Raw genomic sequence first — 25,569 nt, 5'->3', positions numbered from 1 at the left:
GAGCAGTAAGAAAAAGGGGGAACAAAGATATATAATTCAATTAATAATTTTAAGCACTCTTGCTATTAGAAATAACTAAGATGAAGGCCTAAACTGGCTATCTAGTAACTGTTTAAAAATAAATGGTTTTCCGTGAGTGTGCTAAAGAAATGAACTTCTCATTTCTGTCATTACAGTGAACTAACTGGAATACGTACAGCATACACCTAACAATTGCTAAGAATTAAATGCTTTTCTTTATGAAATGTAAGATTAGTGCTCAAAATAATTAGACATCTATATTTCTACCTGGGCTTGATTATGTTGACAGTTTATGGCTGTGCTTTGCCATTAATCCAGATTTCACCTTGTTCTCTATGGGTTGGTTTCAGAGCATGATTAGCACTAGTTTAAGTACATTACTCAGAATATGTCACTCACCATTGTTTGGTATACAAAATGATTTAGCCTGAAGGACAATAAAGCATTGGTATATAGTACTATACTAGGCTAGCAAAAGTAATTTACCCATGTACATAAACAACCTACAGTCTGAATTCAACCTTCTTGGCTCTGTCTCACATGTACCAACTTTTAAAATCTCAATTTGACTTACTAGTAAAAGTTACAAAGTGAGAGGGATTTAACCATAGACAAAGAACGATAGGTTGCATATGCAACCCCGGTTATCTGAGAAAAGAAGGACTTCCCAAGGGGGAGGGGTTTTCAGCGTGCATCGCTGGAACGCATCAAAGACTTTTGTCTATCAAAGCTGCCATTGGCCCTTGTGCCCGTCACTCAAACAGGACCCTTCCACTTCCTGTTTGTATAAAAGGTGACGTCTGCACAAGGACTTCCTCTTTTTGCTGGGAGCTTGAACTCCCGCGCGAGCTTGCAACCCTTGGGCAGTGCTTCTTTTCTCAGATAACCGGGGTTTCACACGCAACCTATCGTTATCTTTCGAGTCAGAAGCACTGCCCAAGGGGGAGGGGTTACAGTATAACCAAACCGTCGCAAGGGAGGAGGCAGCGAGCTGGTAAGAGAGCCTGCCCCGAGGCGAACCTACTAGGAGCCGTACCAACTCTATGATAGAGCCACAGGGGCCCCTTGGGCCACATCTGTGCTGCTCAGACGCGAAGACCACAGTCACGCTGAACTGGGAAGAAACAAGCAATGGTGTATCCACAGGCAACAAGACCTTGTGCCTACCATGAAGCCTAGTAATAGCAGCCTCCTGCTCTACTAGCAGGGCTAGGAGCAGGGCCAATACCCAGACCACACCATATAAGCACAGGACGTAGTGTCGCAGCCCGTGCTCAACATACAGCGGGCTAACCAGACTAGATAGCCACTGCTGGATAGTTCAATTATGAATAATGGAACAATATACACAGTGGACCAACAAGAACCAACTCAAGTGCCTTCCGCTGGACACCACAGCAGTGGCCTCAGTACTAGCATAGCTAGGGCGGGGCCACAGACTGCTGGCAAAGGAACTATATACATAGCGAAGCACAAGTGCCCTCGCTAACAACAGGAGCAGTTGTCCATGCTAAACTTAATAAGGAGCGGACAAGCTCAACTGTATATTCTAAAGAACTATATACACTGCGGGGCGCAGGAGCCAGTTCATGCACCACACACAAGACACAGGAGCAGGTTACCCACTGCGGCAGCTAGCGGCAACAGATGCTCTACTGATGTCAATAAATGAACTATATACACAACGGGGCACAAGAGCAAACTCAAAGCCTACTGCTGAATACAGCAGCAGCGGCCCTCAGCACAGCTAGTATAGCTAGGGAGGGGCCAAGGCCTGCTGACAAAGGAACTATGTACAATGGCGGGGTACACGTGTAAAAAACACATGCACTCCCACCTATAGAATGAACTGTATACAAGTCACAGTCCGGTAGGAAGGGATAACGGTTCTGCATTGCTTTTCCCAAGCATGCTCAACAGGGGCAGACAGGGATAGAAAAGCCAGGAGCCAGTGCCTAACAGGCTACTGCGACTCAGCTGAAGCCAACACCGGATTCCCAATAGAAGGAACTGGGCCTGTCACGTCCAGCCTGTAGAACCGAACAAAGGTGTGCGGTGAGACCCAACTCGCAGCCGCACAGATGTCTGCCAGTGGGGCGCCTTGGAAAAAGGGCCCACGACGTGGCTACACCTTGAGTCGAGTAGGCCAGCAGGTGTTCAGGCACTGGGGCTCCAGTTGACTCATAAGCCGTGGTAATGGTGTCCACAATCCAGTGCGAGAGGCGCTGCTTTGAAAGCGCCCGGCCACAAACAATTGGTCCGAGCATCGAATGTCCTTGGTGCGCTTCAAATAGCACCTGAGAGCCCGCAGCAGGCACAACAGGTGTAGCCTACTCTCCTCCTCCAAAGAGAAGGGTGGAGGATGGAAAGCCATTAACTCAATAGGCCTGTTGATATGGAAAGGAGACATATCCTTCGGGAGGAATGCAGGATTAGGCCAAAGTGTAACCCTGGAACCATCTCCTGCAAAACGCACACACACAGGGTGAACAGACAGGGCATGTAACTCGCTCACACGTTTTGCTGACGTGATTGCCAGCAAAAACGCCGTCTTCAGTGACGCAAACCTTAAGTCATATGAGCAAGGGCTCAAATGGGGCCTTGGAAAGCGCGTCCAGCACTACATCAAGGCGCCATGCGGGCAAATTTCAGAAACTGCGCTGCTAAAAAATGAGGGCCCGGAGGCTCGCCATCAATCCTGACATGACATGAGGAGAGGGCGGCTAAATAAACCTTGAGCAGCCAGTAGGGCACAGATCTGGTCCATCCTGGAGCAGCATCTCGCCCCCTGTCTTTCAGGACGTGACTAGGACCCCCGGTCCCTGACAGAGGGGGCAGATCACGTCACCACTCCAAGCCGGTAGCATGTGGTGGCCACACGTGGCACAGCAGCGGGGACGGGAGGAGAAGGAACGGGGTCTCTCCATACCGTCAATACCACGCTCGTGCACTGCAACGTACGCGCGCAGCGAGCACTCCGGTCAGCCATCACCTTTTATACAAACAGGAAGTGGAAGGGTCCTGTTTGAGTGACGGGCACAAGGGCCAATGGCAGCTTTGATAGACAAAAGTCTTTGATGCGTTCCAGCGATGCACGCTGAAAACCCCTCCCCCTTGGGAAGTCCTTCTTTTCTCAGATAACCGGGGTTGCATATGCAACCTATCGTTCTTTGTCTATGGTTAAATCCCTCTCACTTTGTAACTTTTACTAGTAAGTCAAATTGAGATTTTAAAAGTTGGTACATGTGAGACAGAGCCAAGAAGGTTGAATTCAGACTGTAGGTTGTTTATGTACATGGGTAAATTACTTTTGCTAGCCTAGTATAGTACTATATACCAATGCTTTATTGTCCTTCAGGCTAAATCATTTTGTATACCAAACAATGGTGAGTGACATATTCTGAGTAATGTACTTAAACTAGTGCTAATCATGCTCTGAAACCAACCCATAGAGAACAAGGTGAAATCTGGATTAATGGCAAAGCACAGCCATAAACTGTCAACATAATCAAGCCCAGGTAGAAATATAGATGTCTAATTATTTTGAGCACTAATCTTACATTTCATAAAGAAAAGCATTTAATTCTTAGCAATTGTTAGGTGTATGCTGTACGTATTCCAGTTAGTTCACTGTAATGACAGAAATGAGAAGTTCATTTCTTTAGCACACTCACGGAAAACCATTTATTTTTAAACAGTTACTAGATAGCCAGTTTAGGCCTTCATCTTAGTTATTTCTAATAGCAAGAGTGCTTAAAATTATTAATTGAATTATATATCTTTGTTCCCCCTTTTTCTTACTGCTCTCTTAAAATAACATTTTATTCAAGCAATAACAGGGTAGCCTAAATATACAACATATCTTAAAGTACAAGGCATCTGAAAGCTGTGTATGGTCTCAATGCATTTGATGCGGAGGATTAATTCAACTGAAAATGGTCAAAACTGTGGACTTTTATTGAATGTTAAATTTGACAGTGTTCTCTCTTAAGGACCTGTTGCCTGTGGGACGTTGCTGCTTTGGTTGTGTCCAGTGCCATTTCAGATAAGAGAGGCTCTGCAGGACAAGCAGGACAGAGACCCGTCTCACAGACACTCTGCCTGCTCTGCATTGCCATTTCCCCTCTCCACCGCACACAGCTGAACGTTATTCTGAATCTTACACAGAGCGCTCAGCTTCTGACGCTGATGGCAACATGGGGCCTGGCTCCGAGCCTGAGGAAAACCATGAGGTAATTCAAACTTATTTAATTTCTATACTGTGAAATGTCAGATTGAAAGTGGTTTCTGTTCTTAATGTTTGTATTGTTTACGTATTTCATGTATTTTTGTACAGTTTTGTGTTGACGAGTCCTACATCAACATGAATGTGAATTTCAATGTGAAGAGCACGTGTCATGCTCTGTAATGCAAGGGAGCAATGAGGGGCTGTAGAGACACTCATAAGAGTAGCAGATTTAACACTTTTTTATGAACTACTAATTTGTTCTATTTTAATAGAATATGAAATGTAGTAGAAAGTTGTATCAGATCAGACCACTGGACAGAAACACCCCACCAAGACTGAGTTTTCATGTTTCTGCACATGTCACCTACAAACTGTTGACAGAGTGGATGAGGGTCTACAGCAGAGGTTCCCCATCCTGAGGTTGTGACAAAGTCAGGGTGAGTTTTGTTTAATATGTTTTTAAATTATTATTATTATTATTAAATTATTATATTGTTATTTTATACATATTATTTTGTAAGTAAAAATATGATTGCTTAATATGTTTTTGCATTATTATTACTATTATTATATAGTATTTGTTATTTATATATATGAATTTGTAATTAAAAATATGATACAATTATGTCAAATTAAATCAAAATTGTAAACCACATTAATGTACATAGTAATACAACATGATACATATGATACAAAAAACATGTCTTAGTATTTTAGGGGTTGGAGGCTAATTTGACAATGTTAAAATGGGGTAAGGTTTTGAAGCCCTGGCCTACAAAGTCATTTTAAACCCCACTGCACAGCATTGTCAAAGCCCTGCTACCCGTTATCAATGCAGTTGTTAGCTCTGTATTAGACAAGTGTCTAAAAGTTGCATGAATAGATTAATAATATCCCTGTACTACTGGTAAACCTTTAAGTTTACATCATAATTTTTGTAAGTGTTGGAATATGTTGAGGGTGAGCCTATTTGTTTCTGTGTCTGTGAAATAAGCCATTTTACAAAACATAGAGTTTGTAGTGATTTTTCAGAGTTTCAGGGTTTAGTAGAATGCAGTTTTGGTTCATATAAATATGACGTTGTGCTTATTTCAGTCTGCTGTGTGTGTTTCCTGAAGACTGATTGCATTTTCACTATGTAGTTTGCAGATTATTCCTAGAAGTTATATAAATAATTTTACAAAACTTAAAATTTGCAGTAAAATACCATCTGTGCTTATTATATCCTTGCAATGTGGTCCCTATTTCTGTGTTTTGTATGTGTGTCATGCTTGCAGTTGTCACCATGTATTTGTAGGTTTGAAAAATAAGGTATTTCCAAAGGAATAGAAACTTAAGTGTTTCTCACTTTATTTACAATAGATACCTGATGTACTTTGTCGCCAGAACCTGGTATAACTTTGAAAAAGAAGCCAAGAGTGAAAGACTTAATAGAATATATATGGAATATGCTGGAAATGACATTACTCCGTACAGGTCAGTGTTTCTTTCTGTCCAATGTTGGTGTTGTGAACCAGAAATTAATGATTACAAGTATCTATACAACATTTCATGGAGTATCTTTTTCTACTTCTGACTATGTTCCATGTTGTAAAATGCTTGTTTGTCACAATAAAAGTCACCATTGTGTGTGTGTGTGTGTATTTTATTAATTCTATACATTTGAGCACAAACAAATCATATATACATATATTATTTATTACATATGAGTATTCACAAATAGCGCTTCACTGTGTCTCTGTAAGAAAAGTGGTGTGCATGTCTTTAGTGTCTATTGATAAATAAAACCTTACAAGATATATATATATATATATATATATATATATATATATATATATATATATATATATATATGTTTGTGTGTGTGTGTGTGTGTGTGTAATGGAATGAAATGCAGTATATTCTTAAATATGATACATGTTAAGACTACGTTTGAGCATTCACTAATGTAACAAATATAATAAGTACAGGGCTGGTCAAAATGTACAGAAATAATTCTATACATTTCACTGTTGTTCTCTATTGTCTATTGATAAATATAAACTAAAGAGATATAGGTATGTGTGTTTATCAGTGTTTGCTTAAATATATATGTAATGACATGCAATATATGTAAGTCTATACATTTCTTAATTGATTTTTTCTTACCTTTTTATTTTGCCAACACAGTATCATCCTAAGCCTAATCATAAAACATATAAACTAAAAACACATGTGGGTTCAAATCCCACTCTGGGTAAATATTAATGTTTCTTTTTTAATTTACTAAAACAGTATCATAAAACAGTATAACCTTAAATATATATACAACGTTTATTTTTCTTATTTTTTAATTTACTAAAACGAATCATAAAACATTATAACCTAAAATAAAATATCAAACTTTTATTTTCTTATTCTCTTTTTATTTACTAAAACAGTATCATAAAACAATATAACCTATTGTTATATATATATATATATATATATATATATATATATATATATATATATATTAAACTTTAATTTTTCTTATTTTTTAATTCACTAAAACAGTATCATAAAACAATTTAAACTAAAATATATATATATAAATCTGTATTTAAAACTTTTATTCTCTTTTTATTTACTAAAACAGTATCATAAAACAATATAACTTTAAATATATATATGTATTTAAAACTTTTCTTATTCTCTTTTTATTTACTTAAACAGTATCATAAAACAATATAACCTAAAATATATTAAACTTTAATTTTCTTATTTTTTAATTTACCAACACAGTATCATAAAACAATATAACCTTAAAAACACAGTTTATGCTATTAAACATTACACCTCCACACCAGCAGGGTGAGGTGCCCTTGGACATTCACCATGATGGATGTCACCCTAACAAAATGGCTACCATCTTACCAGATGACCTGTGACCTTACAAATGGTCGATATCAGCCAAAATGGCTGATATCATCCAAGATGGCTGACAAGGGAGGGTCAAATGGTAACCCTGGGGGGTGCTGGGAAGGAGAGAGGAGTTCCGGTTCAATGGTACATAAGGAGGGAGGGTCAAAGGGTAACCCAGGGTGGTGCTGGGAAGGAGAGAGGAGTTCCAGTTCAAAGGTACATAGGGAGGGCGGGACTTCCGGCTGTCAAAATAAGTGATGCTGCCATCTATACTACTCACAGACACAGTTAGCCACAGCCACGGCTTCTTCCAATTCTCGTCAGTGTTCCAGATTCAATGTTTTGTTTCTTCAGTGACGTTGTAAACACGCACGTGGGGAGCACATCAAAACCCAGTTTTGTGATTCAGTTACAGCAACAACTGACACAGCGGAGCAGTAGGGGTTGTAGCATTTTTTGGTCCAAGGTCTGGATCACAGCGACTGAGTGGTCCGGACCTCGGCACTGTGGTCCACGGAGTGGTCCCGATCACGTAACGCAAATTGGGATGGGTTTTTGTTTTGTTTTTTTGGACACAACGTATAAAACCCATTTACTGTCAAATATATTATCGACATATCCAAACTACAAACATAATGATCATAAATGTACAATATTAATAGTATAATTCTCATTTGTAACATAGCCGATAGCTGATTTCTTTTTTAATCTTATCTATCAGACAATTTGTAGGAAGCTGTGCTAACGTTACTCTGAAAAATGCGCTTACATTGAGCAACTTTGTCATTCTGAATGAAATTATTCAAGTTATTAATTTTTCCTCATCATGACTGAAGAGAAAAGATAGCTTATTTAGAATCTTATCTTTAATTTAATGTCAGCCTATTTACATGTCCTCTGTTTGCGCTCTGCCAAGAAATGTTTTATCAACTTTGGTTAAACCATATCTTCCTTATTTTATCACTGTGAGATCTAGCAACATTAAAAACAAAAGCATAGGTTGTTTTGTTTATGTATGGTTAACATTGTAATAGTTGGTATTTTAAAGAGAGATTATAAGAGATGTATTAACGTATTGATCATCTGATGCCCTTTGTCTTTTCTTGAAGGATAATGTCATTATGAAGAAGATAAAACTTTTTTTTTTTTAAACACCTCCCCCCACCAGGATTAGGGTCGCCTCCGCACTGTTTCTACTGAAACAAAAAAACAAGTGTCAATCTCTGCAGGAATCTACTCCGGCTCCCCCTTCTGGTGATGAAGAGGAACCCGAGTCCAAGATGCTTCCAACCAGCCCTCAGGCGCTCCCTTCGGCTGTAGGTCACGCTCCAGGGGGCCGGGGGAGTTAAGAGGGAGTCACTGGACGGGGACGACAAACGCCTCCAGTGACAGACGGACGCACACAGAGAGAGAAAGAGACAGAGAGAGAGAGTTGCACTTCCTCCTGCAATGCAATAAATATGCCCAAAATAAGGGACACATTCCTTAACAAAATAATGAATGCCACCCTACCTTTGACAAAACTGAGAAAAAATTAAAATGGTCAGTCCTCCTGGAGGAGGGACACACAGCCTCCCTGGCTGCCCAATATGTCACCACCTGCCACAGCCTGAGGGGCACAGTGACACATGAGCACCAGCTGTAAATAAAATGTAAATACTCATTTGTAATGCATGTCATTGTATTTCCAAAAAGGAATCTGTAAACACTAAACCTATTTTCTTTAGTTCTATGTATTAAAGATCATTTATAGTTTATTACATTTTGTTTTTCTGTACTTTTATACATCTTATTGTGATTTTGGCAGGACGCTGTCTGTCACGGCATGGCTGCTGCTGACGCACACTAATTAGGTGCTCATGTGTTGCAGCCGTGTTGTCCGCTGCTTCGCAGACAGCTTGTGAGCTCACGGCTGCATGCAATGAGCACTGAGGCGACTGTGACGTCATTGGCAGGTGTGCTTCATCTATTTAATCCCTCTCCTTCCCTGAGGGAGACAGCTAACCATTGAGAAGGAGGACTGGTGATCCTACCTCTGACTGCCCGGAGCACCCTGTTTATGTGGATGTTTTGTGTGCTGGTTTTGCCTTGTTTTCCCCTTTTTGTGTTTTTTTCTGTTGGACTATTGTGAACCCCAATAAAGCTCGGACACCGCCGGAACCCGAGACTCTCTCCGTTTATTGTGTCCGGCATTTACAATTGGTGGCCAATGTGGGGAAGCTTTGTGACATACTTACCCTGAACTCTGTACCCGGAAGGACAGCTATGGAGGCGTCTCCAGTGGAACAGTTGTTGGCCCCAGTGGTGAAGCTGCAGGCTCAAAAACAACAAACTCTCGAGACGCTTGTCCAGCAACTTCAAGTACCAACTCCTGCACCTAACCCTGCTGTGGCCGCAGCAAACCCAGCTTGGGCAGGTCTGCAGGTTCCAAAGATGGGACCGGAGGACGACCCAGAGGCTTTCTTCATCATCTTTGAACGTACTGCCCGGTGTTGCGGCTGCTCTGAATTTCTGTCCAATATTAAAGATCCTAGGCTCTCATTGTCTGATTTGGCTGGGGCACAATTGGGACATGTCTCTTGGGACCGATCACCATTAGTGACTGCAGGTGATGAGCGGGGCAGGGACAGCCTTCCCTCTGACTCCAGTCGTGTAGCAGCCAACAGTACCCTGTTGGACCCAGGGGAAGGAACGAGTTCTGGGACTCACCTCCTCTCTCCTTCTTCCCGTGGAAGGCCCAATACAGGATCCCACCTTCAACAGGTTTTCCGATTTCGCTATGGACCAGACACAGGATGATGCCCTGGGACGTATATATGACCAGGTCAGAGTTGTTGATGGTTGCATAGTGAATACACAGAGGGCACTTTGTGTTTCTCTCCAAACCAGCAGCCAAACCGGTCATGCTGGATGATGTTGCAGGCAGAATGACGTTCACCACGGTGCCTCCAGACTCTTTCACGAATACCAATCGAGCTGCACGGTGCTGGGCTGTGAGCACAGGTCCCACTAGAGGATGACGGGCCCTCATGCCACCCTCATAGAGTCTGTTTCCTCCTGTTCCTCCTCGCACAAAGAAGCAGATACTGGTCCTTCTGGTTCTTCTGATAGCACGTATGGATGTGACATCCTGGAGGAGCTGGACTTCCTACTCTACATTAATTGGGCTGCAGGGAGCGCCTCATAATACCAGTAGTGACAAGGACACTAGCAAAATGCAAAACTAGAGAAGAATCAGTCAGGAAGGATAAGGAGAGAGCAATCGTCCGTGGCCACCACCTGCAAAACCATTCCCTTATTGGGGTGGTCTTGCTGTTTCCTCTCTCCGGTGCACCTGCTGTCACTTTCATTTGCACCAAAAAAGGAGACAGTGATTCACAACCGCTTAGGCTTCCTAACTGTACAGATTAAGATGCCTAAAGTGTAACTGACTTGGTGTTATGCTGTGATGATTACTTGTTCCCTTATTTTTTTGAGTGGTGTATTATAGAAGATAGCCTTGAGAATGAGGCCACAGAATTGCGGGATTCCGTGACTTTCAACACTTATGAAACCGAGTCGAGGTGACGAAAAGCTAAATGTTTGGTTGGCAACATGGCTTAGATGTGCCATTCATGAAACTTGTGTTGATTCTTGAAGCCATTGGCTTTGCTTCCCTCTCCAAGTCTGTGTAATTAAGAATTGGCAGGAGCCCACGAGTTGAAACAATCAGAGGACAGAATGCAAATGAAGTGTTCTGAGAAAAGCAAAGCAGAGAAAGGACATTTTCCCGTGTGCATGTAGATGGCCGACTTTGACACGGCTTGATGAAGTCTTGAGGATCCTACCACTGCTTAAGTGCACTACTACGCTTGCCTTCAGGGAGTGTCGTCTATAACTTTCAAAAAATAGGACTCGAACTAGGCAGACGAGCACCTTGGATTGGCCTGGGTCGATGTGAGGATCGAACCCAAGATCTTGTAGTTATTAATGCCATGCTCTAACCAACTGAGCTAACCAGCCAGCAAAAGCAATCTCTCTGCCAGGCATTTGCTCATGTTTATGTAAAATGGCTGCAAAATGCATTACACACAAGTGTGAAAAGAACACTTTTGCAATTCCTAGCATTGGTGATGCTATAAACCAATCTGTCAGAAGTGGGATTTGAACCCACGCCTCCATCAGGAGACCAGAAAACCCTTCTACACTCTTCAAGGGAACAACACCTTGAGTCTGGTGCCTTATACCACTCGGCCATTCTGACAGGATGTACATGTCCACCGGGAGATTATATAGTGCTCAAGAAAACTGCGGGGACACTTAAATCACACATCCTATCTCCGTGATCGAAGTCTAGGAAACCTCAAAATCTTCACCGTACATTGCAAAATTCGTAACTCTCCCACCTTCATGCTTTTGAGACTGTACTGGGAGACACAGCAAACTTTCTTCAAGCGCCACGTATGGATGTGCCATACTGGAGGAGCTGGACTACCTGTGCAACCTGAATGGGCTGCAGGGAGCGCCTCATATTACCAGTAGTGACAAGGACACTAGCAAAAGGCAAAACGAGAGAAGAATCAGTCAGGAAGGATAAGGAGAGAGCAATCGTCTGTGGCCACCACCTGCAAAACCATTCCCTTTTTGGGGTTGTCCTGCTGTTGCCTCTCTCCGGTGCACCTGCTGTCACTTTCATTTGCACCAAAAATGGAGACAGTGATTCACAACCGCTTAGGCTTCCTAACTGTAAAGATTGATATGCCTGAAGTGTATCTGACTTGGTGTTATGCTGTGATGATTACTTGTTCCCTTATTTTTTTGAGTGGTTTATTATAGAAGATAGCCTTGAGAATGAGGCAACAAAATTGCAGGATTCCGTGACTTTCAACACTTATGAAACCGAGTCGAGGTGACCAACAGCTAAATGTCTGGTTGGCAACATGGCTTAGATGTGCCATTCATGAAACTTGCGTTGATTCTTGAAGCCACTGGCTTTGCTTCCCTCTCCAAGTCTGTGTAATAAGGAATTGGTAGGAGCCCACGAGTTGAAACAATCAGAGGACAGAATGCAAATGAAGTGTTCTGAGAAAAGCAATGCAGAGAAAGGACATTTTCCCGTGTGCATGTAGATGGCTGACATTGACACGGCTTGATGAAGTCTTGTGGATCCTACCACTGCTTAAGTGCACTACTACCTAGCCTTCAGGGAGTGTCGTCTATAACTTTCAAAAAATAGGACTTGAACTAGGCAGACGAGCACCTTGGATTGGCCTTGGTCAATGTGAGGATCGAACCCAAGACCTTGTAGTTATTAACGCCATGCTCTAACCAACTGAGCTAACCAGCCAGCAAAAACAATCTCTCTGCCAGGCATTTGCTCATGTTTATGTAAAATGGCTGCAAAATGCATTACACACAAGTGTGAAAAGAACACTTTAGCAATTCCTAGCATTGGTGATGCTATAAACCAATCTGTCAGAAGTGGGATTTGAACCCACGCCTCCATCAGGAGACCAGAAAACCCTTCTACACTCTTCAAGGGAACAACACCTTGAGTCTGGCGCCTTAGACCACTCGGCCATTCTGACAGGATGTACATGTCCACCGGGAGATTATATAGTTCGCAAGAAAACTGCGGGGACACTTAAATCACACATCGGATCTCCGTGATCGAAGTCTAGGAAACCTCAAAATCTTCACCGTACATTGCAAAATTCGTAACTCTCCCACCTTCATGCTTTTGAGACTGTACTGGGAGACACAGCAAACTTTCTTCAAGCGCCACGTATGGATGTGCCATACTGGAGGAGCTGGACTACCTGTGCAACCTGAATGGGCTGCAGGGAGCGCCTCATAATACCAGTAGTGACAAGGACACTAGCAAAAGGCAAAACGAGAGAAGAATTAGTCAGGAAGGATAAGGAGAGAGCAATCGTCAGACGGCACGTATGGATGTGCCATACTGGAGGAGCTGGACTACCTGTGCAACCTGAATTAACTGCAGGGAGCGCCTCATATTACCAGTAGTGACAAGGACACTAGCAAAAGGCAAAACGAGAGAAGAATCAGTCGGGAAGGATAAGGAGAGAGCAATTGTCTGTGGCCACCACCTGCAAAACCATTCCCTTTTTGGGGTTGTCTTGCTGTTGCCTCTCTCCGGTGCACCTGCTGTCACTTTCATTTGCACCAAAAATGGAGACAGTGATTCACAACCGCTTAGGCTTCCTAACTGTAAAGATTGATATGCCTGAATGCAAATGAAGTGTTCTGAGAAAAGCAAAGCAGAGAAAGGACATTTTCCCGTGTGCATGTAGATGGCCGACTTTGACACGGCTTGATGAAGTCTTGTGGATCCTACCACTGCTTTAGTGCACTACTACGCTTGCCTTCAGGGAGTGTCGTCTATAACTTTCAGAAAATAGGACTCGTACTAGACAGACGAGCACCTTGGATTGGCCTAGGTCGATGTGAGGATCGAACCCAAGACCTTGTAGTTATTAACGCCATGCTCTAACCAACTGAGCGAACCAGCCAGCAAAAGCAATCTCTCTGCCAGGCATTTGCTCATGTTTATGTAAAATGGCTGCAAAATGCATTACACACAAGTGTGAAAAGAACACTTTTGCAATTACTAGCATTGGTGATGCTATAAATCAATCTGTCAGAAGTGGGATTTGAACCCACGCCTCCATCAGGAGACCAGAAAACCCTTCTACACTCTTCGAGGGAAGAGCACCTTGAGTCTGGCGCCTTAGACCACTCGGCCACGTATGGATGTGCCATACTGGAGGAGCTGGACTACCTGTGCAACCTGAATGGGCTGCAGGGAGCGCCTCATATTACCAGTAGTGACAAGGACACTAGCAAAAGGCAAAACGAGAGAAGAATCAGTCAGGAAGGATAAGGAGAGAGCAATCGTCAGACGGCACGTATGGATGTGCCATACTGGAGGAGCTGGACTACCTGTGCAACCTGAATGGGCTGCAGGGAGCGCCTCATAATACCAGTAGTGACAAGGACACTAGCAAAAGGCAAAACGAGAGAAGAATCAGTCGGGAAGGATAAGGAGAGAGCAATCGTCTGTGGCCACCACCTGCAAAACCATTCCCTTTTTGGGGTTGTCTTGCTGTTGCCTCTCTCCGGTGCACCTGCTGTCACTTTCATTTGCACCAAAAATGGAGACAGTGATTCACATTCGCATAGGCTTCCTAACTGTAAAGATTGATATGCCTGAAGTGTATCTGACTTGGTGTTATGCTGTGATGATTACTTGTTCCCTTATTTTTTTGAGAGGTGTATTATAGATGATAGCCTTGAGAATGAGGCCACAGAATTGCAGGATTCCTTGACTTTCAACACTTATGAAACCGAGTCGAGGTGACGAAAAGCTAAATGTCTGGTTGGCAACATGGCTTAGATGTGCCATTCATGAAACTTGCGTTGATTCTTGAAGCCATTGGCTTTGATTCCCTCTCCAAGTCTGTGTAATTAGGATTTGGCAGGAGCCCACGAGTTGAAACAATCAGAGGACAGAATGCAAATGAAGTGTTCTGAGAAAAGCAAAGCAGAGAAAGGAAATTTTCCCGTGTGCATGTAGATGGGCGACTTTGACACGGCTTGATGAAGTCTTGTGGATCCTACCACTGCTTAAGTGCACTACTACGCTTGCCTTCAGGGAGTTTCATCTATAACTTGCAAAAAACATGACTCTTACTAGACGAACGAGCACCTTGGATTGGCATTGGCAGATGTGGGGATCGAACCCAAGATCTTGGCGTTATTAGCACCACGCTCTAACCAACTGAGCTAACCGGCCAGCAAAAGCAATCTATCTGCCAGGCATTTGCTCATGTTTATGTAATATGGCTGCAAAATGCATTACACACAAGTGTGAAAAGAACACTTTTGTAATTCCTAGCATTGGTGATGTTATAAATCAGTGTTTTAGAAGTGGGATTTGAACACACGCCTCCATCCATCCGTCAGACGGCCAGCGCTGAAAGCTCAGAAGCCTCCGGTTTGAACTTGGCTTCCGGTGCCTGCCACCGCTGGCTCAAGCCGGAGGAGCACTCCGCCACGGAAGTTGCCGACCTGGTGGCCTTGGAGCAGTTCATCTGCCATCTCCCACGTCCTCACGTCCAACCCAAAGACCTGGAGGAGGCCTCCAGGCTGGCACAGAACCATCATTGCCTGGGACGATGCCACCTTCTGATGCCCGATGGCAGGCACCCTCCCTTCCGTTCCCAAGACCCCGACTGTCCTGGATACCAGCACGTTGCCAAACACCACACCTAAACATGTTTCTCCCCAACCCACTTCCCCTTCTTGCCTTGCCCGTCCCAAAAACAAATCTGTCTCCTTAGCTCCTTCTTTTTCTCTCTCTCCCGGCAGTGTGCGGTCCCCTGGAAAAACCACGGTGATGTGCCGGCGTTGCGGGCAGCCTGGACATCGCCCAGCCGGGTGCTCGCTAGTGAAAACTATCTATCTAATATTAAGGATCATAGGCTCTCATCTGATTTGGCTGGGGCAGGTCACCTGGGTCGTGACAAGACCTTAAGCCGGATAATGGACCGATTCTTCTGGCCAGGCATCAAAAAGGAGGTAGAAAGATGGTGTGCTGCCTGTCCGGAGTGCCAGAAGACACTCTGCCTGCTCTGCATTGCCATTTCCCCTCTCCACCGCACACAGCTGAACGTTATTCTGAATCTTACACAGAGCGCTCAGCTTCTGACGCTGATGGCAACATGGGGCCTGGCTCCGAGCCTGAGGAAAACCATGAGGTAATTCAAACTTATTTAATTTCTATACTGTGAAATGTCAGATTGAAAGTGGTTTCTGTTCTTAATGTTTGTATTGTTTACGTATTTCATGTATTTTTGTACAGTTTTGTGTTGACGAGTCCTACATCAACATGAATGTGAATTTCAATGTGAAGAGCACGTGTCATGCTCTGTAATGCAAGGGAGCAATGAGGGGCTGTAGAGACACTCATAAGAGTAGCAGATTTAACACTTTTTTATGAACTACTAATTTGTTCTATTTTAATAGAATATGAAATGTAGTAGAAAGTTGTATCAGATCAGACCACTGGACAGAAACACCCCACCAAGACTGAGTTTTCATGTTTCTGCACATGTCACCTACAAACTGTTGACAGAGTGGATGAGGGTCTACAGCAGAGGTTCCCCATCCTGAGGTTGTGACAAAGTCAGGGTGAGTTTTGTTTAATATGTTTTTAAATTATTATTATTATTATTAAATTATTATATTGTTATTTTATACATATTATTTTGTAAGTAAAAATATGATTGCTTAATATGTTTTTGCATTATTATTACTATTATTATATAGTATTTGTTATTTATATATATGAATTTGTAATTAAAAATATGATACAATTATGTCAAATTAAATCAAAATTGTAAACCACATTAATGTACATAGTAATACAACATGATACATATGATACAAAAAACATGTCTTAGTATTTTAGGGGTTGGAGGCTAATTTGACAATGTTAAAATGGGGTAAGGTTTTGAAGCCCTGGCCTACAAAGTCATTTTAAACCCCACTGCACAGCATTGTCAAAGCCCTGCTACCCGTTATCAATGCAGTTGTTAGCTCTGTATTAGACAAGTGTCTAAAAGTTGCATGAATAGATTAATAATATCCCTGTACTACTGGTAAACCTTTAAGTTTACATCATAATTTTTGTAAGTGTTGGAATATGTTGAGGGTGAGCCTATTTGTTTCTGTGTCTGTGAAATAAGCCATTTTACAAAACATAGAGTTTGTAGTGATTTTTCAGAGTTTCAGGGTTTAGTAGAATGCAGTTTTGGTTCATATAAATATGACGTTGTGCTTATTTCAGTCTGCTGTGTGTGTTTCCTGAAGACTGATTGCATTTTCACTATGTAGTTTGCAGATTATTCCTAGAAGTTATATAAATAATTTTACAAAACTTAAAATTTGCAGTAAAATACCATCTGTGCTTATTATATCCTTGCAATGTGGTCCCTATTTCTGTGTTTTGTATGTGTGTCATGCTTGCAGTTGTCACCATGTATTTGTAGGTTTGAAAAATAAGGTATTTCCAAAGGAATAGAAACTTAAGTGTTTCTCACTTTATTTACAATAGATACCTGATGTACTTTGTCGCCAGAACCTGGTATAACTTTGAAAAAGAAGCCAAGAGTGAAAGACTTAATAGAATATATATGGAATATGCTGGAAATGACATTACTCCGTACAGGTCAGTGTTTCTTTCTGTCCAATGTTGGTGTTGTGAACCAGAAATTAATGATTACAAGTATCTATACAACATTTCATGGAGTATCTTTTTCTACTTCTGACTATGTTCCATGTTGTAAAATGCTTGTTTGTCACAATAAAAGTCACCATTGTGTGTGTGTGTGTGTATTTTATTAATTCTATACATTTGAGCACAAACAAATCATATATACATATATTATTTATTACATATGAGTATTCACAAATAGTGCTTCACTGTGTCTCTGTAAGAAAAGTGGTGTGCATGTCTTTAGTGTCTATTGATAAATAAAACCTTACAAGATATATATATATATATATATATATATATATATATATATATATATATATATATGTTTGTGTGTGTGTGTGTGTGTGTGTGTAATGGAATGAAATGCAGTATATTCTTAAATATGATACATGTTAAGACTACGTTTGAGCATTCACTAATGTAACAAATATAATAAGTACAGGGCTGGTCAAAATGTACAGAAATAATTCTATACATTTCACTGTTGTTCTCTATTGTCTATTGATAAATATAAACTAAAGAGATATAGGTATGTGTGTTTATCAGTGTTTGCTTAAATACACTCACCTAAAGGATTATTAGGAACACCATACTAATACTCTGTTTGACCCCCTTTCGCCTTCAGAACTGCCTTAATTCTACGTGGCATTGATTCAACAAGGTGCTGAAAGCATTCTTTAGAAATGTTGGCCTATATTGATAGGATAGCATCTTGCAGTTGATGGAGATTTGTGGGATGCACATCCAGGGCACGAAGCTCCCGTTCCACCACATCCCAAAGATGCTCTATTGGGTTGAGATCTGGTGACTGTGGGGGCCAGTTTAGTACAGTGAACTCATTGTCATGTTCAAGAAACCAATTTGAAATGATTCGACCTTTGTGACATGGTGCATTATCCTGCTGGAAGTAGCCATCAGAGGATGGGTACATGGTGGTCATAAAGGGATGGACATGGTCAGAAACAATGCTCAGGTAGGCCGTGGCATTTAAACAATGCCCAGTTGGCACTAAGGGGCCTAAAGTGTGCCAAGAAAACATCCCCCACACCATTACACCACCACCACCAGCCTGCACAGTGGTAACAAGGCATGATGGATCCATGTTCTCATTCTGTTTACGCCAAATTCTGACTCTACCATCTGAATGTCTCAACAGAAATCGAGACTCATCAGACCAGGCAACATTTTTCCAGTCTTCAACTGTCCAATTTTGGTGAGCTTGTGCAAATTGTAGCCTCTTTTTCCTATTTGTAGTGGAGATGAGTGGTACCCGGTGGGGTCTTCTGCTGTTGTAGCCCATCCGCCTCAAGGTTGTACGTGTTGTGGCTTCACAAATGCCTTGCTGCATACCTCGGTTGTAACGAATGGTTATTTTCAGTTGCTCTTCTATCAGCTTGAATCAGTCGGCCCATTCTCCTCTGACCTCTAGCATCAACAAGGCATTTTCGCCCACAGGACTGCCGCATACTGGATGTTTTTCCCTTTTCACACCATTCTTTGTAAACCCTAGAAATGGTTGTGCGTGAAAATCCCAGTAACTGAGCAGATTGTGAAATACTCAGACCGGCCCGTCTGGCACCAACAACCATGCCACGCTCAAAATTGCTTAAATCACCTTTCTTTCCCATTCAGACATTCAGTTTGGAGTTCAGGAGATTGTCTTGACCAGGACCACACCCCTAAATGCATTGAAGCAACTGCCATGTGATTGGTTGGTTAGATAATTGCATTAATGAGAAATTGAACAGGTGTTCCTAATAATCCTTTAGGTGAGTGTATATATGTAATGACATGCAATATATGTAAGTCTATACATTTCTTAATTGATTTTTTCTTACCTTTTTATTTTGCCAACACAGTATCATCCTAAGCCTAATCATAAAACATATAAACTAAAAACACATGTGGGTTCAAATCCCACTCTGGGTAAATATTAATGTTTCTTTTTTAATTTACTAAAACAGTATCATAAAACAGTATAACCTTAAATATATATACAACGTTTATTTTTCTTATTTTTTAATTTACTAAAACGAATCATAAAACATTATAACCTAAAATAAAATATCAAACTTTTATTTTCTTATTCTCTTTTTATTTACTAAAACAGTATCATAAAACAATATAACCTATTGTTATATATATATATATATATATATATATATATATATATATATATATATATATATATATATATATATATTAAACTTTAATTTTTCTTATTTTTTAATTCACTAAAACAGTATCATAAAACAATTTAAACTAAAATATATATATATAAATCTGTATTTAAAACTTTTATTCTCTTTTTATTTACTAAAACAGTATCATAAAACAATATAACTTTAAATATATATATGTATTTAAAACTTTTCTTATTCTCTTTTTATTTACTTAAACAGTATCATAAAACAATATAACCTAAAATATATTAAACTTTAATTTTCTTATTTTTTAATTTACCAACACAGTATCATAAAACAATATAACCTTAAAAACACAGTTTATGCTATTAAACATTACACCTCCACACCAGCAGGGTGAGGTGCCCTTGGACATTCACCATGATGGATGTCACCCTAACAAAATGGCTACCATCTTACCAGATGACCTGTGACCTTACAAATGGTCGATATCAGCCAAAATGGCTGATATCATCCAAGATGGCTGACAAGGGAGGGTCAAATGGTAACCCTGGGGGGTGCTGGGAAGGAGAGAGGAGTTCCGGTTCAATGGTACATAAGGAGGGAGGGTCAAAGGGTAACCCAGGGTGGTGCTGGGAAGGAGAGAGGAGTTCCAGTTCAAAGGTACATAGGGAGGGCGGGACTTCCGGCTGTCAAAATAAGTGATGCTGCCATCTATACTACTCACAGACACAGTTAGCCACAGCCACGGCTTCTTCCAATTCTCGTCAGTGTTCCAGATTCAATGTTTTGTTTCTTCAGTGACGTTGTAAACACGCACGTGGGGAGCACATCAAAACCCAGTTTTGTGATTCAGTTACAGCAACAACTGACACAGCGGAGCAGTAGGGGTTGTAGCATTTTTTGGTCCAAGGTCTGGATCACAGCGACTGAGTGGTCCGGACCTCGGCACTGTGGTCCACGGAGTGGTCCCGATCACGTAACGCAAATTGGGATGGGTTTTTGTTTTGTTTTTTTGGACACAACGTATAAAACCCATTTACTGTCAAATATATTATCGACATATCCAAACTACAAACATAATGATCATAAATGTACAATATTAATAGTATAATTCTCATTTGTAACATAGCCGATAGCTGATTTCTTTTTTAATCTTATCTATCAGACAATTTGTAGGAAGCTGTGCTAACGTTACTCTGAAAAATGCGCTTACATTGAGCAACTTTGTCATTCTGAATGAAATTATTCAAGTTATTAATTTTTCCTCATCATGACTGAAGAGAAAAGATAGCTTATTTAGAATCTTATCTTTAATTTAATGTCAGCCTATTTACATGTCCTCTGTTTGCGCTCTGCCAAGAAATGTTTTATCAACTTTGGTTAAACCATATCTTCCTTATTTTATCACTGTGAGATCTAGCAACATTAAAAACAAAAGCATAGGTTGTTTTGTTTATGTATGGTTAACATTGTAATAGTTGGTATTTTAAAGAGAGATTATAAGAGATGTATTAACGTATTGATCATCTGATGCCCTTTGTCTTTTCTTGAAGGATAATGTCATTATGAAGAAGATAAAACTTTTTTTTTTTTAAACACCTCCCCCCACCAGGATTAGGGTCGCCTCCGCACTGTTTCTACTGAAACAAAAAAACAAGTGTCAATCTCTGCAGGAATCTACTCCGGCTCCCCCTTCTGGTGATGAAGAGGAACCCGAGTCCAAGATGCTTCCAACCAGCCCTCAGGCGCTCCCTTCGGCTGTAGGTCACGCTCCAGGGGGCCGGGGGAGTTAAGAGGGAGTCACTGGACGGGGACGACAAACGCCTCCAGTGACAGACGGACGCACACAGAGAGAGAAAGAGACAGAGAGAGAGAGTTGCACTTCCTCCTGCAATGCAATAAATATGCCCAAAATAAGGGACACATTCCTTAACAAAATAATGAATGCCACCCTACCTTTGACAAAACTGAGAAAAAATTAAAATGGTCAGTCCTCCTGGAGGAGGGACACACAGCCTCCCTGGCTGCCCAATATGTCACCACCTGCCACAGCCTGAGGGGCACAGTGACACATGAGCACCAGCTGTAAATAAAATGTAAATACTCATTTGTAATGCATGTCATTGTATTTCCAAAAAGGAATCTGTAAACACTAAACCTATTTTCTTTAGTTCTATGTATTAAAGATCATTTATAGTTTATTACATTTTGTTTTTCTGTACTTTTATACATCTTATTGTGATTTTGGCAGGACGCTGTCTGTCACGGCATGGCTGCTGCTGACGCACACTAATTAGGTGCTCATGTGTTGCAGCCGTGTTGTCCGCTGCTTCGCAGACAGCTTGTGAGCTCACGGCTGCATGCAATGAGCACTGAGGCGACTGTGACGTCATTGGCAGGTGTGCTTCATCTATTTAATCCCTCTCCTTCCCTGAGGGAGACAGCTAACCATTGAGAAGGAGGACTGGTGATCCTACCTCTGACTGCCCGGAGCACCCTGTTTATGTGGATGTTTTGTGTGCTGGTTTTGCCTTGTTTTCCCCTTTTTGTGTTTTTTTCTGTTGGACTATTGTGAACCCCAATAAAGCTCGGACACCGCCGGAACCCGAGACTCTCTCCGTTTATTGTGTCCGGCATTTACAATTGGTGGCCAATGTGGGGAAGCTTTGTGACATACTTACCCTGAACTCTGTACCCGGAAGGACAGCTATGGAGGCGTCTCCAGTGGAACAGTTGTTGGCCCCAGTGGTGAAGCTGCAGGCTCAAAAACAACAAACTCTCGAGACGCTTGTCCAGCAACTTCAAGTACCAACTCCTGCACCTAACCCTGCTGTGGCCGCAGCAAACCCAGCTTGGGCAGGTCTGCAGGTTCCAAAGATGGGACCGGAGGACGACCCAGAGGCTTTCTTCATCATCTTTGAACGTACTGCCCGGTGTTGCGGCTGCTCTGAATTTCTGTCCAATATTAAAGATCCTAGGCTCTCATTGTCTGATTTGGCTGGGGCACAATTGGGACATGTCTCTTGGGACCGATCACCATTAGTGACTGCAGGTGATGAGCGGGGCAGGGACAGCCTTCCCTCTGACTCCAGTCGTGTAGCAGCCAACAGTACCCTGTTGGACCCAGGGGAAGGAACGAGTTCTGGGACTCACCTCCTCTCTCCTTCTTCCCGTGGAAGGCCCAATACAGGATCCCACCTTCAACAGGTTTTCCGATTTCGCTATGGACCAGACACAGGATGATGCCCTGGGACGTATATATGACCAGGTCAGAGTTGTTGATGGTTGCATAGTGAATACACAGAGGGCACTTTGTGTTTCTCTCCAAACCAGCAGCCAAACCGGTCATGCTGGATGATGTTGCAGGCAGAATGACGTTCACCACGGTGCCTCCAGACTCTTTCACGAATACCAATCGAGCTGCACGGTGCTGGGCTGTGAGCACAGGTCCCACTAGAGGATGACGGGCCCTCATGCCACCCTCATAGAGTCTGTTTCCTCCTGTTCCTCCTCGCACAAAGAAGCAGATACTGGTCCTTCTGGTTCTTCTGATAGCACGTATGGATGTGACATCCTGGAGGAGCTGGACTTCCTACTCTACATTAATTGGGCTGCAGGGAGCGCCTCATAATACCAGTAGTGACAAGGACACTAGCAAAATGCAAAACTAGAGAAGAATCAGTCAGGAAGGATAAGGAGAGAGCAATCGTCCGTGGCCACCACCTGCAAAACCATTCCCTTATTGGGGTGGTCTTGCTGTTTCCTCTCTCCGGTGCACCTGCTGTCACTTTCATTTGCACCAAAAAAGGAGACAGTGATTCACAACCGCTTAGGCTTCCTAACTGTACAGATTAAGATGCCTAAAGTGTAACTGACTTGGTGTTATGCTGTGATGATTACTTGTTCCCTTATTTTTTTGAGTGGTGTATTATAGAAGATAGCCTTGAGAATGAGGCCACAGAATTGCGGGATTCCGTGACTTTCAACACTTATGAAACCGAGTCGAGGTGACGAAAAGCTAAATGTTTGGTTGGCAACATGGCTTAGATGTGCCATTCATGAAACTTGTGTTGATTCTTGAAGCCATTGGCTTTGCTTCCCTCTCCAAGTCTGTGTAATTAAGAATTGGCAGGAGCCCACGAGTTGAAACAATCAGAGGACAGAATGCAAATGAAGTGTTCTGAGAAAAGCAAAGCAGAGAAAGGACATTTTCCCGTGTGCATGTAGATGGCCGACTTTGACACGGCTTGATGAAGTCTTGAGGATCCTACCACTGCTTAAGTGCACTACTACGCTTGCCTTCAGGGAGTGTCGTCTATAACTTTCAAAAAATAGGACTCGAACTAGGCAGACGAGCACCTTGGATTGGCCTGGGTCGATGTGAGGATCGAACCCAAGATCTTGTAGTTATTAATGCCATGCTCTAACCAACTGAGCTAACCAGCCAGCAAAAGCAATCTCTCTGCCAGGCATTTGCTCATGTTTATGTAAAATGGCTGCAAAATGCATTACACACAAGTGTGAAAAGAACACTTTTGCAATTCCTAGCATTGGTGATGCTATAAACCAATCTGTCAGAAGTGGGATTTGAACCCACGCCTCCATCAGGAGACCAGAAAACCCTTCTACACTCTTCAAGGGAACAACACCTTGAGTCTGGTGCCTTATACCACTCGGCCATTCTGACAGGATGTACATGTCCACCGGGAGATTATATAGTGCTCAAGAAAACTGCGGGGACACTTAAATCACACATCCTATCTCCGTGATCGAAGTCTAGGAAACCTCAAAATCTTCACCGTACATTGCAAAATTCGTAACTCTCCCACCTTCATGCTTTTGAGACTGTACTGGGAGACACAGCAAACTTTCTTCAAGCGCCACGTATGGATGTGCCATACTGGAGGAGCTGGACTACCTGTGCAACCTGAATGGGCTGCAGGGAGCGCCTCATATTACCAGTAGTGACAAGGACACTAGCAAAAGGCAAAACGAGAGAAGAATCAGTCAGGAAGGATAAGGAGAGAGCAATCGTCTGTGGCCACCACCTGCAAAACCATTCCCTTTTTGGGGTTGTCCTGCTGTTGCCTCTCTCCGGTGCACCTGCTGTCACTTTCATTTGCACCAAAAATGGAGACAGTGATTCACAACCGCTTAGGCTTCCTAACTGTAAAGATTGATATGCCTGAAGTGTATCTGACTTGGTGTTATGCTGTGATGATTACTTGTTCCCTTATTTTTTTGAGTGGTTTATTATAGAAGATAGCCTTGAGAATGAGGCAACAAAATTGCAGGATTCCGTGACTTTCAACACTTATGAAACCGAGTCGAGGTGACCAACAGCTAAATGTCTGGTTGGCAACATGGCTTAGATGTGCCATTCATGAAACTTGCGTTGATTCTTGAAGCCACTGGCTTTGCTTCCCTCTCCAAGTCTGTGTAATAAGGAATTGGTAGGAGCCCACGAGTTGAAACAATCAGAGGACAGAATGCAAATGAAGTGTTCTGAGAAAAGCAATGCAGAGAAAGGACATTTTCCCGTGTGCATGTAGATGGCTGACATTGACACGGCTTGATGAAGTCTTGTGGATCCTACCACTGCTTAAGTGCACTACTACCTAGCCTTCAGGGAGTGTCGTCTATAACTTTCAAAAAATAGGACTTGAACTAGGCAGACGAGCACCTTGGATTGGCCTTGGTCAATGTGAGGATCGAACCCAAGACCTTGTAGTTATTAACGCCATGCTCTAACCAACTGAGCTAACCAGCCAGCAAAAACAATCTCTCTGCCAGGCATTTGCTCATGTTTATGTAAAATGGCTGCAAAATGCATTACACACAAGTGTGAAAAGAACACTTTAGCAATTCCTAGCATTGGTGATGCTATAAACCAATCTGTCAGAAGTGGGATTTGAACCCACGCCTCCATCAGGAGACCAGAAAACCCTTCTACACTCTTCAAGGGAACAACACCTTGAGTCTGGCGCCTTAGACCACTCGGCCATTCTGAC

At 42.2% G+C, this 25,569-nt stretch overlaps 5 non-coding genes across 5 annotated transcripts; all 5 read right to left on the bottom strand.

Moving 5' to 3' along the window:
* Positions 1-11,260: 11,260 nt before the first annotated feature.
* Positions 11,261-11,375, bottom strand: trnal-caa (transfer RNA leucine (anticodon CAA)). The gene is made up of 2 exons: positions 11,338-11,375; positions 11,261-11,306 (listed from the first exon to the last, which is right to left on the bottom strand). It is a non-coding gene; the product is annotated as a tRNA-Leu (tRNA).
* Positions 11,376-12,584: 1,209 nt separating this feature from the next.
* trnal-caa (transfer RNA leucine (anticodon CAA)) lies at positions 12,585-12,699 on the bottom strand. The gene is made up of 2 exons: positions 12,662-12,699; positions 12,585-12,630 (listed from the first exon to the last, which is right to left on the bottom strand). It is a non-coding gene; the product is annotated as a tRNA-Leu (tRNA).
* A 2,154-nt stretch (positions 12,700-14,853) lies between these two features.
* Positions 14,854-14,927, bottom strand: trnai-aau (transfer RNA isoleucine (anticodon AAU)). The gene has a single exon. It is a non-coding gene; the product is annotated as a tRNA-Ile (tRNA).
* Positions 14,928-24,130: 9,203 nt separating this feature from the next.
* On the bottom strand, positions 24,131-24,245 carry trnal-caa (transfer RNA leucine (anticodon CAA)). Its single transcript has 2 exons — positions 24,208-24,245; positions 24,131-24,176 (listed from the first exon to the last, which is right to left on the bottom strand). It is a non-coding gene; the product is annotated as a tRNA-Leu (tRNA).
* A 1,209-nt stretch (positions 24,246-25,454) lies between these two features.
* On the bottom strand, positions 25,455-25,569 carry trnal-caa (transfer RNA leucine (anticodon CAA)). The gene is made up of 2 exons: positions 25,532-25,569; positions 25,455-25,500 (listed from the first exon to the last, which is right to left on the bottom strand). It is a non-coding gene; the product is annotated as a tRNA-Leu (tRNA).

Source organism: Amia ocellicauda, unplaced genomic scaffold (assembly GCF_036373705.1).
Source record: "Amia ocellicauda isolate fAmiCal2 unplaced genomic scaffold, fAmiCal2.hap1 HAP1_SCAFFOLD_90, whole genome shotgun sequence".
NCBI classification, from domain to species: Eukaryota; Metazoa; Chordata; class Actinopteri; order Amiiformes; family Amiidae; genus Amia; species Amia ocellicauda.
This window is presented reverse-complemented; position numbering and strand designations above follow the sequence as displayed.